The sequence below is a fragment of the Sciurus vulgaris genome (assembly GCF_902686455.1).
Source record: "Sciurus vulgaris genome assembly, chromosome: 16".
NCBI classification, from domain to species: domain Eukaryota; kingdom Metazoa; phylum Chordata; class Mammalia; order Rodentia; family Sciuridae; genus Sciurus; species Sciurus vulgaris.
In genome coordinates, this window is record NC_136477.1 from 26,816,655 (window position 1) to 26,834,423 (window position 17,769).

Below are 17,769 nucleotides of genomic sequence, written 5' to 3' on the forward strand. Positions count from 1 at the left end.
CAGATTGATAGGGCACACACACAAGACAGAAACTGGTCATATGTCCACAGAGGAAGTAAGAGAGCAGGGAGGGGCCTGGCTTGCTCTTTTATAATAACACACTCTCACAGGCACTGATCAGCCCACTATTTTGAGACCCAACACACTCTCTGAGATGATCACTCATCCATTCTGAGGACAGTCATGACCCAATCACCCCCCTCTGGGCCCCACTTCTTAACAGTCCCACCATCTTTCAATACCATTACATTGGGAATCAAGCTTTAGCTCAGGAACTTTGGGTGGGTCCAACCACATCCAAACCATAGCATTAAGACACTCAAGACCCAAACTATAGCAAGGCTGTCCTCTCTTACCAGGTATAGTGAGGGTATAGGCCATCATTGACCTGGGCTCTCTAACTTCAGTGGGATGATGGAATTTAAAATAAGTATGAGTAATGTGTTAAATATTGAGACATTCCCTAGCATGAAATATTAGACTGAACTGTCATGTGACCTGCTCATCAGCCTTTTCCAATATACCCTTAAGATAGTCAAAGGATACTCCCTTACCCAGGACATTGACAAACATAACAATGAGGAGAGAATCAGCATCTTTGAAAAGCTTTCTGTCACTGTAAAGAAATACCTGAGATAATTAACAAAGAAGAAAAGGGCTATTTTGACTCACAGTGTGGGAGGTAACAGACCATGATAAATTGGCCCCATTGCTTTAGGCCTGTAGCTAGGCAGCCCAGCACAACTTGATCAAAGTGAATGACAAACAAAATTCCTCACATCAGGAGCCTGCAAGGAAAGAGAGAAAAAGGAAGAGACCAGAAGGAAGAGATTCCATGATCAATGGGTCTAGAGCTACATTGTTCAATGTAGTCCACTGACTTATAAGCTATTTAAACTTAAATTTCCATTATCACTGAAAATTTTATTATATAATATAGCACCTGTCTATACCAAGACTTGGCAAACTGTGGCCTAGGCCAAATCTGGCCTATAGCCCTTTTTCCTCCCCTTGGCAAAACCTGTGTAAAAAAGGTGGTTTCTACCTTCTTACAAAATTGAGAAAAGGCCAGGTATGTTGATGCACACCTATAATCCCAGCTAACTACCTCTCTACCCAGCCCTCTCCCAGAATTCTACCACTGAGCTACATCCCCAGCCCTTTTTACATTTTATTGTGAGACAGGGTTTCACTAAGTTGCTAAAGCTGGCCTTGAACTTGCAATTTTCCTGCCTCAACCTCCCAGGTCACTGGAATTTCTGCCACTGCTGCCCACCAATCAACACATCTCCTGGCATTTGGATGCAGCCAGTGATGGTAAAAAGGCTTCTTCCTTCATATCAGTTTACAAAGATCACCAGAAGCTTCTTGCTTTTACCTGGTGTGAGTAACAATACACCTGCATGGTTTTGCCTTAGTACTATTTCAACTCACATGTTCTCTGCAATTGTATAGTCTGAAGAAATCCCCATCATATTGACATTTATGTAACAGCTCACTGATCCATGTCATTCTTGATATTATGATGACTGAATCTGATGAACAGGAAGTAGCAGAGATTTTAGATACCTTCAGTAAGAGATATCAATCAGAAAATTGGACAGGAATCTCATTAAAATGCAAGGGCACATAACCTCAACAAAGCTCCTAATGAAGGGTTCAGTAATTTGGAGCATTTTTAGGCATTCCCTCCAAGGTGAAATACAAGTTGAAATACTTGCTGTAAATACTAACGTATAATGCTCTACTTGGTATAACAAAATGTATACGGGAAATATATGTCAAATGGTGTATATAAAATACAGATGTAAGAAATCAAATCAGATCTAAGTAATAATCAATATTCATGAATTGCAAGACTCAACACTGGTAAGCTGTCAATTCTCCCCCAAACTCATCTATAGATTCAATACAGTCTTAGTCAAAATTCCAACAGGATTACTTATAGAAATTAACAATGTAATTCCAAACTTTATATGAAAGGCAGAGAAACTTAAAAAGCCAAGACAGTTTTTCAAAAAAAAATATGAAAGTTGGGAAATTCTCATTAACTGATTTATTTACTATATATCTTTAGTAATCAAAGTAGTGCAAGCATTGATAAAAGGAGAAACATACAGATTAATGGAATGGAATAGAGTCCAAGTATAAACTCACTGATTTTTTACAAAGGCACAAAGGTAATTTAATGGAGAAAGGATGGTCTTCTCAACAAATAGTCCTGGAACAATTGGACTTCTACAGCAGAGAAAAAGAATTCCAATCTTCACAACACATACAAAGATCAATTCAAAATGGACCACATACCTATATAAAACCTTAAATTATAAAGCTTCTGGGAGAAAATGGTTGTCAATCTTTGATTAGGCAAGGATTTCTTAGATACAATATAAAAAGCATATCCACAAAAAGAAAGTGATAAATTACAGTTCATAACATTTTTAAACTGTTCTGCAAAAGACATCATTAAGGAAATAAAATGACAAGCCACAGACTGAAGGAAAATATTTGCAAAGCACAAATCTGAAAAAGGACTAAGGTCCAAAATATATGAAGAACTCTCAAAACTCAATAATAAGGAAGTACCTACCTGATTAAAAAAAATGGGCAAAAAAGTTGAACGAACACTTCACACACACACACAAAAGAGTTGTAAAGACAAATGAGCACATACAAAAATAATGTTCGATGTCACTGATCATTAGGAAATGTAAATTAAAACCACAGTGACATGCCATTACACACGTAGCTAAAATTTTAACTGAATGATCAGACCAAGTGTTGGGAAGGATGTGAAAATGGTACAACCGCTTTGATAACTTCTTAAAAAGCTAAGCAAACATCTACCATGTGATTCAACCATTTCACTCTTAGATATTTCCCTAAGAGAAAAGCAAGCATGTGTTCATACCAAGACTTGCAGGTGAATGTTCATAGAAGGCATTCCTATTGCGTGCCATCTGCCCGGGAGGGGCAGCCCAAGGGACCCCTAGTGTTTGCATGAAGGGATTATAGTCGATGTCTGGACCCTGGGAATGGGTAAGAACTATCCTATAGGGCCTTCTGAAAGAACAAAAGCCAACCCCACTCTTCACCTGATCTTCCCCTAGAAAGGTTCATTGTTTGGGTGTGGTGCTGGTGATGACCCAGGCAGAAGCCAAGCTCCCTAGCAGTGTGACTAACATGGCCTCCAGCAGTCCTTTCCCAGAAGGGGAGCCTCGGGGATTCTGTTCTCTGCAGCTGTCAGAAATGATAAGGCTGCTTCCATCCAACACAGCAGTCCAGAGCAGCTCCATACTCTCACAGTGCACATCCGAGATGCTGGCTCCCTGGGCCCTCCCCCAGGGAGCCCAGCAACAGCTACTGCCACTTACAGGCCCTGGGCAGGTCACCACCCATCAGTGGGCCTGTCTCCCATCTCAGAGCAGGGAGGGGGCTGAAGTGGTGGCGTCTCCACCCTGGCACCGGATGCTCTGTGCCGTGAGAGTGGGAGGCAGCTCCTCTGTTCTCCTGTCAGCGTTCACTTGAGAAGCCTGCACTCCAGCCCCTGCCTCTCATCTCTCACAAGCTGATACACTTGCAGACAAGAGGCAGCTTTTGTCAGTCGCTGCCAGTTCTGAGCATTTTCTGGCCCAAAGCATTGACTTCCAGTGGGGAAAAAAAAAAGTTTTCTGAATTCTTCTGTCAGGTCTGGCACCTCCGTTCATTCCCTTCTCTTGGGAGTGTGCAGGTGGCAGGGGGTAGGCAGGGAAACCCGGGATTTCTTGTCAGAGCTTGGATGCAGAGATGAGGCAGATGGCCCCTGGCAGGGGAAAAACTATGCAAGAGGCTAAGTCCTCCTTATGGGCTTCCTTCCTTCATTAAGGTGACATTCTCCCTCAATATTAGAAGTGGAACTGTGTGCAGTGGTACACATCTGTAAATCTCAGCTACTCTGGAGGCTGAGTCAGGAGGATCACAAGTTGGAAGCCAGCCTTAGGAACTTAGAGATACCCTGTCTCAAAGAATAAGGCAGGACTGGGGGTGTAGAACAGTGGTAGAGCACCCCTGGATTCAATCTTGAGTACTACAAAAATAAATAAATAAATATTAGAGGTGGAATAACCAACTGGAGGATTTCAAGATATCAGGGCTTTCTCTTAGGGATGGGGACACCAAGACCCAGAGCAGCTTCTTAGCTGTCTGCAAGCTAGGGACTGAAGTCAGTGACTCTTCTGGCCCACATTCAGTCCAGGTTACCTGATACCTATGTGTTGAGGAAGCTGTGGATGCTGGGAAGGAAGGAACCTGTGGCGAGGCTCCTAGGTGTGTGCAGGCCCCCTCCCTTTTCCCCACTAGGAAGCACAGGGAGGAAAAGTCTGATGAAGGCAAAAAAAAAAAAAAAGTCTTTTGTGCCAAAGCCCAAACAGAGCAGCAGACATTGAGTCCCTGAGGGCCAGGCTCCAACCCCGCCTCCTGGAGACCCTCTGCACCTCCTGTTTCTCATCACCCACACGCCCACACACTCCTGATGGAAGTACCACTTCCATTCAAAAAGGTTTAAGAATGCCTTCTTAGATTTTAATTATTTATTTATTTGTTTCCTAATTCACTTTTGGACAAATTCCTTTTGGTGTACAATTCTGTGAGCTTTGACAAATGCCAAGTCATCCAGCCACCGTCACAGTCAAGCTGCAGAACGGATCCATCACCCTAGAACATTCCCTGCCTCTCACTGGGCCTCTGTGGTGGACCCCACACTTCCCTCTACCCCACCTCCCGACAACCACCAATCTGTTTCCTGTTCCTTTAATGCTTCCTTTTCCAGAATACCACATAAATGAAATCATATAAATCTAAGCAATCATGTCAGGCTGGCTTCTTTCACCTAGCATAACATACCTAGCATCTATTCGTCCATGTTGTGTGTATCCAGAAAAAATGCTTCTTAAAGGTAGAAAAATAAAACTCTGGTGGAAATTCAGTGCCCATCCTAAAATCCTATCTTTTGGGAATTTCAGGCTCTTCCACAATCACTGTGCATCACCACCTCAACCCCATTACTGTCTCAGACCTGCTGCTCATAGCAACACACAGCTGGTCCAGAGACCCAAATTTCCAGTCCTCCTCTGGGTACCTACTTCTGAACCTGGTTCACATGGCCCCACTGGGTGCTCACAGTCCTCTTGGGCATCTTGACCCTAAACCAAGAGAGAAAATCTCAAATGACTGCTGGGCTGGGTAGGTATTGCTAATAAGCATAATACAACCCAGACAGTGTACATCCCAGCTAAAGACAGGTGGCATTGAAGGCAAAGGGTGAACAGGTTTAAGATGCCTTGATTGTCAAATTCAATTCAAACTGTAGCTGGGCACAGGGGCGCACACCTGTAATCCCAGCAGGTCCACAGGCTGAGGCAGGAAGATCACAAGTTTAAAACCAGCCTCAGCAAAAGCGAGGCACTAAACAACTCAGTGAGACCCTGTCTCTAAATAAAGGGCTGGGGAGGTAGCTCAGTAGTTGAGTGCCCCTGAGTTCAATCCCCAGTACCTCCCCCAAAATTCAATCTGTATCTGATTACAATTTGACACATTGCACCTGGCCCTCAGGACAGACCCATACATCTCTGAAATGAATCAAGCACCAAGACTCAGTCTAGTCTGCAGTCTCTGAATCTCAACTTGACCCTCTTGCTCAACTATACTACTGCACTGATTTGAAATATGACAGAATACAAGGTGACCATGTCACCTTTACAAAGGTGGCAGAATTCAGGGCCACCATATGTCCACAATGGACGTGGGGACACAGGCTGCCGTAGGTGGGCTTTTGTGAAATATGCTTCTAAAAGATACAGTTATCAGAGGCCAGATGGGCTGAAAGGAGAGTGCTGTGGAGATACCCTGACTCCATCTACACCAGTCTGGTGCTTCTTAAGACGAAGCTCAAACCCAGGAGGAGTCTGCAATGCACAGCAGCAGTCTTTAGCTCTTTTTCTTATACCTTCCAGATGAGATCCACCAAGAACAACATATTCTTCCACAAATACAACCAAGGGTGGAGGGCATGCTGTGGGGAGCTATCCAGAGCCCCTCTCAGAACCCAGGTCCTGGCATTCCTCCAGGTGCTGGGACAGTAACTGCTGTTGACTCACAGCTGTGTCCCTTTCTAAGCATTTGCTCTTGGCCTCAAGGGAGAAGACTTGCCCAAGGCAATGGCCCCTTACTAGGAGCAGTTCACTGCCAATGAGTGATTGAAGCAAAGAGATAGCTCCCTCCAACCTCAAAGAAGGACCACCCGAGGGGGTCACCCCAACTTCAGGCATCCCAGGGCCTTGACTGAGGCCATTGCTACAACTGTATCAGAGTCCAAATTCTCCCCTGCCTGACCCTGCTTTCCACCCGTCCTTATGAATGTCAGTCCTTTGCACTCCATAGAAACTTCCATCTCTGGGGTCTGTTTTTAAGGGAACTTAGTTGAAGGCAAAGGGTAAACAATCTTTAGATATTGTGACGGTCAAATTCAATCTATAAAACATTTGTTCCATTAAAAAAAACTTTCCCATGTTATTTCATTTGCTCCTTTCAGTAACTCAATGAGGTGGGTAATTATCCCATTATATATATGAGTAAAAGAAGTTCACGTGGACTGTAAGTGATGAATCTGATCTAGACTTCGGACACTCCACACTCTGCTCTCTCGTTACTACAATGACCAGAGCTGATAAGTAAGAGACAGCCTTTTATAAGGCGGTATGGGATAAGCAAAGGAGCAGGCTGCCTTGTCAAATAGTACATCACAACTCTGGGTTACCATGAACTTTCCCAGTCATTAGAGATTATGTCTATTTTCTCTCAAATATCCAGCAGATGGCAGTCAAGTGTCTTGAGGAGGTGGGGGCTCTTCCTCATTTGCAGACAGCATGAGGTGGTTGGTATCTGACTTGGACTAAGAGTGCTTGTAGGAGACAGGAGATACTCTCTGACTAGCAATGGTCCTTCAGATAAGAGCACTAACCTGTCATCAGATAGGTGTAAATGCGGGATCAGATTGTCATCCCCTTTGGCAGCAGATCACCCTCCTTGCCCTTGACCATTCTCTTTTTCTCTGCCTTTCCTGAGATAGAGGGTCTCGATTACTCAGAAACTGAAAATAAAACAAGAATGCTGACAACCCATGAGGGTAGCATCTGAGTACTACCTAATATTATCTGGAGGAGAAACCGACATGGAGAGACATTCTTCAAGAGATAGCAGATTAAGTGGACCTCTTGAAACTTAACTAAAATGATAGTGAAATCTTTTTAATAGATATAAACCCCATGAGTACAAAATGAATGGAAGAGGAGCCATCAGCAGATGTGACACAAACTTTTTTGGAAGTTTGAGCAATAACTGCCTTCGCAGAGCAGATTAGGCTGGATTCAAAGTGCCTGCAGAGGGAGAGGTCCCCATTTTCCTGGATACCCTGCAGAGGGTATCCATCTCCTGAAACCCTGAAAGTTCCTAGGAATCAAGCACAGGTTGTTTTGGCAAGCGGGGAGAAAGAGAAAAGCTAAATAACACAATCGGCGACAGAGTCTGTATCCGGAGCAACTGGGCTCCCAGGTACCTCCCCACCCAACACCAGCAGGCTGCAAATGAAAGAAGCCCACGTTCTCTGCTGAAACAAAGAGTGAAATGAAGGTGTTGGTTCAGCAGCTCACTGTCATCCTGGCCAACGTCTGGAAATCTCCCAGCCTCACATTCATGGCTGGGAGGCGTTTTTTTTGTTTTTGTTTTTTGGTTTTTTTGTTTTGTTTTGTTTTGTTTTTGTCATCTCCAAACATCTTGCCATGGCTCAAAGCGGGAAGGAGCCGGGAGAAGGAAGTGAGCAGATCCCGTGGCTCTGGTCCTCTTGTTTCAGGAAAGCCAATGCTTTCCCAGAACCAGTCCTTTTCTTCCCTGGCTGAGGTGTGCTTCTGACTCTTGGCCATCTCCAAGTTCCAAGCCACGCTGGATCAGAGAAAATGAAGAGAGATACCATGCATTACAGCCTTCCTAGGAGAGGCAGGCAGGAAAAAGAAGGGTGGGGGGTGTGACTTTTTGACAGGTAGCAGCACCTCTTGGGGGTGAAAGCGGTATTGGTGGTCTCTTTTCTTGGGCTGGTTGGGTTCTCAATGGGAACTTCTCCAACCCCCTGCCTAAAGGAAATGTGCACATAACAACCAGAGTGCCAACACCCAACAGAAGTAGAGGAATCGAGGTCTCACTCCTTTTCTAGAGGGCTCCTTACTCCTTCCCGCCTCTGATGTGTTAGAAGCCTCTTCCCAAAGCCAAGACACAGCAGGCTGGATAGGGGAGGACCAGCCCCTGACTGGGACAGGGTTGGGGGGTCCTTTTGTCTGCTTGGACCTTGTGTGGACTCTCCACCAGCCCTACCCTGCACCTCCCTCTGCCTTCTAAGATGCTTCCTGGTCCAGTGTTTCTGGGTTCTAAGACTCAAATACACTTGCTTGTTTGCCCATCTCCAACTCAGGAATTAGCAGGGAAGAAATCAGAAACAAAACAATTACTACTCTTTCATCCACGTACCAGCTTCAGCCCCTCACCTCTATGGAGAAGGGATAAATAAAGGATGGTGGATGCATAACTCAGAACACTCGGCAGCTATCAGAAGCAAAGAACGAGCTGCCCACACCACACCATGGATTGAGCTCAAAAACAGAGCATTCAGGGAGAAACATAAGAAAAGAATGAAATCTAGAACAATAGCCATTTATATAAATGAAAAGTGCATGCACACAAATGACCGACAAACCATGAAAAGTGCTCAATTTCATTAGTCATCAGGGAAATGCCAATTAAAACCACAATGTAAAACCTCTGCACACCCACTCAAGTGACTACAATGAAAATGACAAAAATACCAAGTGCTGGAGAATGTAAATGAACCAGATTTAGTACACATTCACATAATGCACTTTCAGCGTCAGTGGGAGACATGCTGGTAGAACCACTTTGGAAAACTGGCAGTGTCCCCTAAAAGTGAATACTTGCTCTCCCGTGACTCAACAATTCTACTCCCAGGTATGAACCTGGCAGAAATGGGTACAAACACTCACTCTTGTTTACATACTAAAATATGCAGAATGCAGTATTCATAGTGAACCCATGCCAGAAACTACCCAGACCTTCATCCTCAATAAAATGGATAAATGACAATATATTCCTATCATGGTATTCTATCTAGCAATGAGAACAAATGAGTTACAACAAACAGCAATTCGGGTGACTCTCACAAATATAAAGCTGATCCAAAGAAGCCAGGCATAAAAGAGTTTGTGCTTCATGATTCCTTTTTAAATAAACATCAAAACTAGGCAAAACTAGCAGAGGGAAGTTGATGGTAGTGTAGTAGTTAATCCTGGGGGGGGGGGTAATAACAGTGACAGGAAGAGGGAATGAGAGAGACATATCATATGCTGGTTTTACAGATGTGTTCTACTGGGGAAAAGCCCTACAGTTGAATATTGAGGATGTATACCTCTCCAGATGTAGGTTCAATAGAAGCAAAACATAAATAAAAAAGTCACAGACAGTCCAAAAAAATGCATGCACAAACAACATATATTTTACAAGGGTATGTATATTCTTGAAGACCTACTTTTATCCATGAGAGAGGACACCTGTGTGGGGAGCAAATTAGCAGTGGAGTAGCAGTAATGGGGAAGAAATAAAGTAATACAAGAGAAGAATCTTGCACAGATCTACAGCAACAATGTGCTTAATCCAACTCTGGGTCTGAGGTGAAGGGAAGGGTGGGAGAAAGGGAATACTGGTTTTAAAAACTCTGTGACAGACTTCAGATTCTTCTCACTACCTTAATTAAACAGGGTCTGACATAAAGAGGAGAGTAGGCCAGATCTTGGCATGGGTTACTTGTTCCAGGTACCATCTCTAGGTGCCTATTGCCCTTTTCTGCACTCTGCAGCTTCTCTCAGCCCACCAGTTGTGTTTTTATGGCTGACTCTCCATGGGGTCACAGCTTTGATTACTTCCCTTCTGGTGGACTACTCTCCCACCTCCATTTAAATCCCAGTGCATGTCGATCACGAGTTTAGTCCAACTCTCCTGCAGACTACATCCCATCACCAGCACTAAGAAGGGATGTGGAAACCCCCTCCCTGCCAGTTTTGGGCACTGCTCCCACCCCACAGCATTTCTGTTCCAGCCTCTCTTCTGCTTGGTCCAAAGCCCATTTGGAAGTTTAAATCTTCATTCTGGGTCCAGACACTGGTGGTGGAAGATCTCCGAGAAGCGGGGACCCTCCTTCTACTGCACTCTCCTCACTCCTAGTAGGTCTGAGCTTGGAAAGGCAGGTCCCATGCTCGAAACAAATGTCGGCACGAACCGAGCTTCTCACTCTCACCGCAAGTGGGAGCTGCTGGCCAACCTGAGGCCAGGCAAGGGCTACAGGCAGGCAGCAAATCTGTGGTCCATCTGTCTGACTGCCAGACATCCCGCCCCACTCAGAGCTAGAGTCCTCTGTCTTGAACTTTCCTGCAGACTGATTTCCTTACTAATCCCCTCTGCAAGCATGCACTGCCCTTCTGTATATACATAAGGCACCCAGTGACCCCTGGAGCCCCATACCCAGGTCCCAGATGGACAATGACACTCCCCCATCCCCACTTCTTCAAAATCCCAATAATAGAAGATCTGGCTCCAGCCTTTGAGTTTCCAAACCAGCACATAAGTGTCCTCTGAGAACCCAGCACCTGTTTTGCCCAACAGAAGCTTCTAGGAGACTTGAAAATGTACAGGAAAGTAAAATGCTACTAGAAAAATAACAAAGGTTGTGCGTGCACGTGTGTGTATGTGGGTGTGTTCCTGTGATGGCATTGGACAGTGGCCAAGTCCCAGGGAGACATGTGTGTCCTTTCCAATGACCTATGGACAAAACCTGGTGACCTGTCTCCTTTAAACAGGAGAGGAGTGCTCCTACCTACTCTGAGTGTTACCTTGTGGATCTGCCTGGGTGTGTAAATTAATGTTTCTCTGTGTGTAAATCTGTGCCCACATGTGAATGACCCTATCTCACAGGTGTGCATCCTTGTGACAGTGTCCTTGCCTGTGAGAGACTGTACATGTCAATAAGTGACTCTTTACCTGTGTGTGTGCCAAGGAGAAGGCTGTACCCAACTCCAGAGGGTGTGAGTGTGTGTGTCTGTGTTGGGATAGGTCTCTGTGTTTGTTAGTTGTGAGCTTGACTCTGGGTCTGGTCATGCGTTTGCTTCTTTCAGCACATGTGTGTCAGTGTGTCCATTTAGGTATCTGTGCAGCTTTCTGTGCTGAACTGCACGTCTCCAGGAGAGTGTGGTTCTTTGTGTGTGTGTCAGGGTGCCAGTGGATGTATGTCTGAGCTGGGTGGGTGTCACTGAGTTTATCAGTGTGTGTCTGCCTCAGTGTCAGTGTGTGTCAATGATGTGTCTGTCTGTTTCCGTGTGGGTGTCAGTACAGGTATGCAGATATGTGTCTGTCTCAGCATGGATGTCAGTGTGTCTGTCCACGTGGATGGGTGTCTGGCATAGGGTCCCTAAATCAGCGAGGAGACATATGTGTGTACACACACTCCCGCTTGCGCCAGGGTGCTTGCCCATGTTTGTCGGCGTGTGCCTGTCCGTGTTTGCGTGGGTGGATATCTGTGGCGAAGCGTCCCCAGGTCAGTGAGCGTACGCCAGCGTGTGCCTGTGTCCGTGTGTCTGTCTGTGTCCGCGTGGGCGGCTGTCTATGGCAGGGCGTCCCCGGGTCAGTGTGGGGGTGTGCGCCCCGGCGAGTGCCGGCGTGTTCACCCTCCTAGCGGGCGGAGCGCCACGTGCGGAGCCCCGGGCGCGTCGCTCTGGGGCGGAGCCAGCCCGGGGCCCCAAGCCCCAGGCCGAGCCCAGGCGGGGCCCGCCCCCGACCCCGCCCCCAGCCCGAGCCCGCGCCGCCCGCCGAGCCCGGGAGCCGGAGCCGAGCCGCGGAGCCGAGACGGCGGCGGCGCCCGTGGGATGCGGGGATCGCGCCCCCGGGGCCGCTGAGCCTGAGCCCAGTGCCCCGAGCCCGTGCCGAGCCGAGTCCGCGCCGAGCCGCAGCTGCCCACCGCGGGGCCGGGCCGGGGGACCAGCAGGTGAGCGAGCGCCCCGGCTCCTGGCAGCCCTGGCCCGGCCGGAGCCCCCTCCGCCTGCCGCCGCCCAACTTTCCTGCCCGAGGGCCGGAGCCTCCAGCCCCTGCGCGCCCCCTCCCCTGCCCAGGGTCCGGCCGGCCGCTCCCTCCCCGATCGTTCCTCCAGAGAGTGGAAGCAGGGAAGCAGGGGCGCAGATCGCCCTGGCTGGAGGGGAACCCCCGGGGGCGTCTCTGATCGCCGCGTGCCCCCTTCCCCTTCCCTTTCCTTCCGGGTTTCCCTGTGCGCTGTCGAGGGCCGGGGGAGGGGGAGCTCCGGCCCCGGCTTCCCGGCCATCCCTGGCGCAGGCTCGGGGACAGTCTGGGTTTGGGACCCGGATTCCCGAGGCCGGAGACCCCAAGGTCAGAGCGGCGATGAGGCGCGCAGTGAATGTGTTTCCAGAGAGCGGGGGTGAGGGGGCTGACAGAGTAGTACTGGGAATCGGGGAGAAGGCCAAGCACCCTTTCTCGGGGCCCAGGAGAACGGTCCGCTGGGTCTCTTCTCTCTGTTGGACGAGATCACTGAACGTCTTGACAGGAGATCTCTGTGAGCTCTAATAGGGGAGAGATCTACGTGTGTGCCCCATTTCTGGGCGCTCGGAGAATGAAGAGATCTCGGTACCCTTTGACACCCCAAAGTACTCGCATCCCTGCCATCTGATCTCTGCCCTGCGAAAGCGAAGAGATCTCTGGGTGCTGAGATTCGGGAGAGTTCTCTGCCCTCCTAGCTCTGACCCCAACAGACTGATGCTCCGTGACAGGAGGTGGCTCTCGACCTCTGTGCTATTTGATCGGCTTTGGTGGCGCCCTGGGAGGAAGTGGAAGTGCCTAGCCTTGTCTGAGGGGCCAAGGTCTGGTGGGAGCAGAGGTGTGGGTGGCGGCGGGAGCGGCGGCGGCGGCGGCGGCGGCGGTGGCAGTGGTGGTGGTGGTGGTGGTGGTGATGGGGGCAAGGCTGGGGCCAAGGCCCTGCTGTAGGCCCGCCTTGCAGACACCTGTTGGAGGGCAGCGCACAGGCACAGTGGCGCCCATGGCAGAACTCACTCCTCTTAGTGCCTTGAGCCTGGCTGGGCCATGGTATCCTGTTGAGGTCCTGGACTGGCTTTGCGTTCCCTAGCTCTGCTTATGTCTGAGACTCCAAGCACCTTTCCCGGTGAGACAAGACAAAACCATCCAGACAGGCATGCCTCATGACCCACACTATGCCAGGGCACCACAGCCCTCTCCTAAGTTCCTACCATCCCTCAGGACCTAGAGGGACCCTAAGCAGCAAAGGTCCAGGCCAAGGAGAGCCAGGGCCCATAGTGCTGCTCTCCACTCCCATCTTCTTGACCTCACCTCCTCCCAGTTAGAATTAGGTAGGTGCACATGAGTGGTGGTAATGAGTGGCAAGGTGGCATTAGGGTGGGACAGTCTGCTATCTCAGGAGCATGCAGAATGGAGGGTCAGCGGACAACCAGGGTGTGGAGCAGAGATTCATCGCTAGAATGGAAGAAGTGCTGAAAAGAGCCTCATTAAACTTTTTTCATCTAACCCTGTCACCACCACATTGTAAAAGTGGGGAAATCAAAACCCAGAGGGGTCAAGGACTTATCCAAGGTCACAGAGAAAGCACTAGATTGGGAGCACCACTCATAGTGAAGAGTGCTTAAAATCTATTTCCTGGGGGCCAAATGGGCCTGGAACTGACCAAAGAGGATCTGAGCAGAAAGAGAACTGTCCCCAAGGTGCCGAGAACCACATTCAGCCTGATGTGGCATGGGCAGCTGCTGCACTCCAGGGCGCTCAGCCTGGTGTTGTGTGGTGATCAAAGCTACTCTGGAAAAATTCCAGGATTGACTCACTCGGCATGAAGAACGAGCTTGAAGGAATGGTGGGAAGCACCAGAGACAGCTGGGAATGGGGGAGCAGGAGAGGCTGGTACCCAATCCATCCAAAGAGCAGGGAGTCCAGAGGGCAGCCTGGGACAGTGATAAGTGGCAGTCGTGATTTCACAGGAGACTAGTTCCTGTTGATCCTTGGGAAGGTTGTTTGAAGGATTTGCAATGGTAGAAGTGTGTTCCCAGAGCCCACTCAAAGGAGGAGTGACTACCTCTGAACAGGAAAGTCAGGGTAATCTTTCTAACAAAAATAACCTTCCAAACAGGGTTTGGTGGTACACACCTGTAATCCCAGTGACTTGGGAGGCTGAGACAGGAGGATTACAAGTTCAAGACCAGCCTCAGCAACTTAGCGAGTCCCTAAGCAACTTCACAAGACCCTGTCTCAAAGAAAGGAAAAGAGAAAAAAAAAAACAAAAAACTTTTCACCTGGGTTTTGAAGGATGAATAGGAGTTTTAAGGTGAGGCCAGCTCAGTCTAGCCACCAGAACTAGTATGTACAAAAGTGCAGAGATGTGAAAAAACACAGTCATTAGTGGAGTGACAGGTCCTCCGGCTTGAGGGAGAGAAGAGCGGAGTAAAAGCCAAGGTCATGGTCACGGGGGCCCTCCTGAGCTCTGTTCAGGAATTGGGAATTTATCCTCAGTAATGGTACTAAAAATAGTAACATTCACTGAGTGCTTTCTCTGGGCCAGGAACATGCTGCGCACTTTATAAGACTCATCCACTGAATCTCCCGTGCGTAAACCCTGGCAGCAGGGACAACAATAATGGCCATTTTGCAGATAGTGAAACTGGAGGCCCAGAACTTGCTCACTGTCAAACATCTACTAAATAGCAGACCTTGGGTTTGAGCCCCAGTGTCGATGTGTCTGCTGTGCAATGTGCCACCTCCCCAGTGCAGACCATAGGTGCCATCCAAAGTCTTTCAGTTGAAGGAGAGGTGACAGGCAGGTTACCACAGGTGTCAGAGCCATCTTCCTTCTCCATCCCTGACTCTGCCATCCCTGACTCTGGCGGCTCACCCAGTGAGGTGTACTGTCCCCACATCACCCTGTGAATGGGATGGGCAAACGAAGTCTGGGTTGACAAACTTCGTAAAGAGCAAAGGAAAAGTGACATTTCAGCCTCTGCCTTGAGCTTGTAGTACTTCCAGGGAGCAATGCCGACACTTGGCAGGGAGTTGGAGGGAAAGTCCAGGAAGGAAGCATCTTCCAGAAGGAGATCTAGGCTGGAGGTGGGAACTTGGAATGGCCAGCAGAGGTGGTGAATTCTATTGCCCAGGGAGAGTGCTTGATTCCAGTCCTGGTGACATTCACACACTTGAAAAGCTGTATATAAAAATGCGCAGGCTGCTCCCCCAGGCATACCAGTTCATTTGTTCTGAGTGGAGCTTGGGCATCGGTAGCTTGAAAGCACCCAAGTGGTTCTGATGGGGTGGAGAGAGTGAGAGGAAGAAGAGTGGAGTCAAGAACCCAGAAGCACTTCAGCACTGGAGGCAGAAGTGGGCAAAGAAGGCTGGAAGGAGCAACCAGAGAGGCAGCAGGAAAACCAGGAGTCCCTTGACTTTCCTACTGAAAGACTTAAGAAAATACCTCTGGAGGCCAGGCATGGGTGGCGCACACCTCTAATCCTGGCAGCTCGGGAGGCTGAGGCAGGAGGATTGCAAGTTCAAAGCCAGCCTCAGCAACTTAGTGAGGCCCCAAGCAATTTAGCAAGACCCTTTCTCAAAATATATAAATAAATAAATAAATAAATAAATAAATAAATAAATAAAAGGGGACAGGGGATGTGGCTCAGTGGTACAGCACCCCCTGGGTTCGATTCCCAATAAATAAATAAATAAATAAATAAATAAATAAAACTTTTTAAAAATGCCTCCGGAAAGTTCATGGATAGATAAAAAAAAGAGTGAGTGATTTAAAAAGAAGTCCCCATGAGACTGAGCAACAGTGAAGGTGCTAGTGACCTTGGCAAGAGAAAGTCCACTCTCAGTGCCACAGAACATGGTGCCTCCCTGACAGACAGTTCTCGATGAATGAGTGAGTGAGTGAGTGAGTGAGTTGGTGGGAAGGGAAGCCAGAGGGAGCGTGTTGAGGAGTGAGAAGGAGGTGGAGACATGGAGACAGCATGTGTAGACAGCACTTTCAAGGGGCCTGATGGTTGACGAGGGAGGAGGACCAGAGGTGGGGTCTGGGGAGGGCTGTAGGGAAACCCCGACGTGAACAGGTGTGTTCCTGCAGCCCATCCGTGGCAGGCACTTAGGGGAAAATGCCTTTCCCCCAGAGTGAGGGGCCCGACGTCTGTGGCTTAAAATTGAGCATGAGGGGCATACGGTTGTGGTCGTTTGTCCATGGAACTGGTCAGGGAGGACCAGGGTTAGTTAAGTGAACCCCAAGAGGGAGGTTGCGATGGTGGGTTCCCGATGAGGGCAGGCACGGGAGGAGTCCTTGCTCTGGGAGGAGATGAGTATTCCAGAAACGTGTATTCAGAGACAGAGGGACAAGATGAGGTTGTCTAGGGCAGGTATCCAGGGTGACAGATCTGGGAACAGAAGGGCTGGGGTAAAAGTTTTGTGGCTGAACCTCCGAGGAGGCAGAGGGAGGAGAAGCCTGGAGAGCTCCCATGGACAGAGACTGGGCAGCCAGGAAGCAGAGCAACTACCAGGATGGCAGAGGTGGCAGAGTGAGCCTGGGTTGAATGCCCCTGCCTTCTTCCAGCCCAGGATGGCCTGATGTAGAGTTCAGCCTGAATGGTGAGGGAGAGCCCAGAGGGGACATTTAGTACCTACTTTGTGCCGTGGAAGGTTCTAGAAAGTATCCAAAACAGATAACGATAACTGCTCTCATAAGGTTTATACATGGTAGTAGGGTAAGACAGACTAGATGTCACTAAACAAATAGGTACAGAAGATAATTTTAGTAACAAGTGCTGTGAAGGAAATGAAATAGGGTTTGGAGAGAATGGGATGATTCTAGACTGGCTGACCAGGGATTGCCTCTTGAAGTAGGAGAGTGATCTGAGACCCGAATAACAAGAAAGAAACAATGCTGAAGAGATCTGGAGAAAGAATTTTGAAGAAGAAACTGCCTGTGCAAAGGCCCTGAGGCAGGAACCAGCTAGTGGGCTGGCTGCTGTGGCAGGAGCAGAGGAGATGGGGTGGGGATGGAGAAGTGCTGTGACTTACTCCTAACCCCCACCCTCTTGGTGGACTGCCCCTTCGGCTACACACAGCTTACACCACTCTCCTCTCTGGCAGCCGTTCCTGGGAATGAGTCTATTTTTAGACACAACTCTCCTTTCTGTGGGCCTAGAACATACCGTGTCTTTTTAAGATGATCAATATGGAATGGCACTATTTATAGAGACCCCAGGTCAAATCCTGAGGCCTGGGACCCCCTGATAGGAGAGGAAGTCTAAGGACCAGGCTTTGTCGGGACGGCACCACAGCTGGCACAACCTTGGGGACATCTGACATAGATTCTGTGCACCTTGTGTCACCTCCTCTGCTGGGTCTGCCCTCACCCCTTCCTTGCAGAGTCACCACTGTGGACTGGGGAGCCAGGTACCAAAGCCACCTCTAACAACTTCATTTCCTGAAGGGGGACTCACATGCCCGCCCCCAACAGAAAATGTAGTTGTGACTGTTGGAGCCACAGTCTGATGTGACAGTTTGTCAGCCTCTTTTGTCCAGTCCCCTCTCTTCTTTATCTCTGGAGGGGCAGACAAG

At 48.6% G+C, this 17,769-nt stretch overlaps 1 protein-coding gene across 2 annotated transcripts in view; it reads left to right on the plus strand.

Annotated features, from left to right (window-relative positions):
* The first annotated feature begins 11,961 nt into the window (after nucleotides 1–11,961).
* SCN5A (sodium voltage-gated channel alpha subunit 5) overlaps nucleotides 11,962–17,769 on the plus strand; it is a 97,649-nt gene continuing 91,841 nt past the window's right edge. For both annotated transcript variants that reach the window (XM_079115608.1, XM_079115609.1), the window contains exon 1: nucleotides 11,962–12,130. The gene's annotated coding sequence lies outside the window, so the exon portion shown is untranslated. The remainder of the gene's footprint in view (nucleotides 12,131–17,769) is intronic.